The sequence below is a fragment of the Eptatretus burgeri genome, unplaced genomic scaffold (genome assembly GCF_056783735.1).
Source record: "Eptatretus burgeri isolate ZD-2024b unplaced genomic scaffold, Ebu_testis_v1 Ebu_testis_scaffold_1020, whole genome shotgun sequence".
Taxonomy (NCBI): domain Eukaryota; kingdom Metazoa; phylum Chordata; class Myxini; order Myxiniformes; family Myxinidae; genus Eptatretus; species Eptatretus burgeri.
In genome coordinates this window covers 1-2837 of record NW_028222969.1, presented here as the reverse complement: position 1 = coordinate 2837, position 2837 = coordinate 1, and the positions used below count along the sequence as shown (strand labels likewise).

The window sequence follows — 2837 nt, the reverse complement described above, 5'->3', positions numbered from 1 at the left end:
TACAAGTATGCTTTAACCGTTATTGATTTGAGGAGTAGATATGCGTGGGTTGTCCCTTTAAAAACAAAACAGGTAATACTCTTATGTTCGCTTTTCAACAGATATTTAATAAAAGTAAGAGAAAACCTAAAAAATTGTGGACTGATGAGGGTAGAGAGTTTTATAACAAGACATTTATGAATTTTCTAAAAATAACAGTATTACATTATACAGTACCTTTAATGAAGGGAAGGCAGTTGTTGTTGAACGTTTTAATCGTACCTTAAAAGAGAGACTATATAAAAAATTCACACAACTCGGTTCACAACAATGGTTATCTTTTATTCAGGATATTGTGGATAAGTATAATGACACGATTCACACGTCAACGAATATGAAGCCATCAGAAACATTTACAAAATTAAAATATGAAAAAGAGATTAATGTCAGAAAACCTAAGTTCAAAGTTGGTGATATCGTAAGAATATATAGGTGGAAATCTCATTTTGAAAAGGGTTTTACTGAACGATGGACGAAAGAACTTTTTAAAATTGTTGATGTAATAGATACAGTTCCTTGGACTTATAAAATATATGATTTGGAAGGGAAGAGATTTTAGGTTCATTTTATTCACAGGAATTACAAAAGACAAAGATAAATTGAAATTTTTGACTCCGTCCCTCTTTGACTCCACCCACACAAGCCCCACCCACACAAACCCCGCCCACACAAGCCCCACACAAACCCACCACACACAAACCCCACACAAGCTCCAATAAATTGAAATTTTTTGACTCCGCCCCTTTTTGACTCCACCCACACAAGCCCCCACCCACATAAACCCCTCCTACACAAACCCCACACAAGCTCCACACAAGCTCCACACAAGCTCCACACAAGCTCCACACAAGCTCCACACAAGCTCCACACACACACAAGCTCCACCCATATTCACATAATTAGTGATTAGTTAATTAGTTCCCCCACACACAACATGTTTATTTAATTAAAAAATTATCCACCCATCCACACTAGCTCCACTCATCCACCCATCCACCCATCTCTCCACCCATCCATTGGTCCACACAAACCTCACCCACATTCGCCCCTGCCCACATAAACCCTGCCCACATCAACCCCTCCCACATAAGTCCTGTCTACACAAGCTCCACACAAAAACTCCACACACATAAACCCTGTCCACATAAACCCCTCCCACACAAGCTCCACCCACATAAACCCCGCACACACATCCCGACCACACAAGACCCACCGAAGCCCCGCCCACATAAGCTCCACCCACATAAACCCCTCCCACACAAGCTCCACCCACATAAACCCCGCCCACACACACCCCGCCCACACAACCCCCTCCGAAGCCCCGCCCACATAATCCCCTCCCACACAAGCCCCACCCACACAAGTCCCTCCCACACCCCGCCCACACAAGCCCCACCAAAGCCCCGCCCACACAAGCCCCTCCCACACAAGCCCCACCCCCTCATCCCCTGTGCGCCCCCCACCTTTGACCCACCACCTCCCTCATCCCACCCCCCCACCCTTCCCCACACACACACATGGGGAGGGGAGGGATGGGATGAGGGGGTGATGGGTCATTGGGGGGGGGCGCACCTACCCTCCCTTCATGTTTTGATCCTCTTCTTGTAATTCAGAATCAAGTAATTGTATACAAAACAAATATAATTTATTAATATTGAAAATATTAAATATTCATTTGCGAGAATGTATAATCTTTCCCAGCAATCTTCTCCAGATGTCTTGTGATTTCGAAACTCAGACACCATATTCTGTTTTGAAACAAAAAGTGGATAATAATTACATGGTAATATGAGTAAGCCTCGTTGACCACTGAATTAACACACCAGGAGGCCGACTCAGCCTGTCATCCTTTCAAGGTCAATAAAATTAATTCCAGTGTACTGACAAAACCGCGTTCAAACTAATAATGCAACCAACATTAGACGACATTCTAAAGAGAGAGTGATATTAATAATAATTCAGAAATATTTACCTCCAGAAAATCATGTGTTGTACAAGATTGCTTCAACAGCTGATGTTGTGCGATAGTGCTGAAAAAAAAAAAAAAAAAAAAGTCAAGGGTATAGATGAAGAGACAGACAGACAGGGAAAGCAACACACACCCACACACGCACACACACACACACACACACACACACACACACACACACACACACACACACACACACACACACAGACACACATAGACACACGTGTCTCACCATTGGTTTAATTCATTCGAGATCAGAGACCAGTCATTATAAATCATTGATCTCTTCAATAAGAGCAGAGAGAGGTAGGTAGGAAGACAGACAGAGAGAGACACACACACACACACACACACACACACACACACGTGTCTCACCATTGGTTTAATTCCTTCGAGATGATAGGACGTGATAAGACTTCGTGCCACTCATTGAAAATGTCTTTCAATTCTCTTCTAAAATCATTGATCTCTTCAATAAGAGTATTAATTTCATGAACCACGTCGTGATACGTAAACTCAATTTCTTCCAATGCCCTGTCAGGGAAAAAAATATATATATATATCAGAATTATCATGATTTAATTAATAATCATTTGCTTCATCGTTCAAAGAGAAAACCAAACAAACTTACCAACTCTGTAGTAAGCTTTTGCCTTCATCGGAAGAGAGATCATCCATGTCTCAGTTGTAAAAATGAAAATCCTGTCTGGCAGAAACTTTGTCTGGTGAATCACTTATAAGGCTTACAATGAGAAAATTCCCGAAACATTGGGTGCGGCCACAGGAAATGACAGCTTGGAAAATAACTGGGCGATTGTATGAATCATTT

At 42.0% G+C, this 2837-nt stretch overlaps 1 long non-coding RNA gene across 1 annotated transcript; it reads right to left on the bottom strand.

Moving 5' to 3' along the window:
- Window positions 1-1512: 1512 nt before the first annotated feature.
- LOC147006946 (uncharacterized) lies at window positions 1513-2831 on the bottom strand. The gene is made up of 3 exons (XR_015054510.1): window positions 2384-2831; window positions 2012-2069; window positions 1513-1787 (listed from the first exon to the last, which is right to left on the bottom strand). It is a non-coding gene; the product is annotated as an uncharacterized LOC147006946 (long non-coding RNA).
- Window positions 2832-2837: the final 6 nt, after the last annotated feature.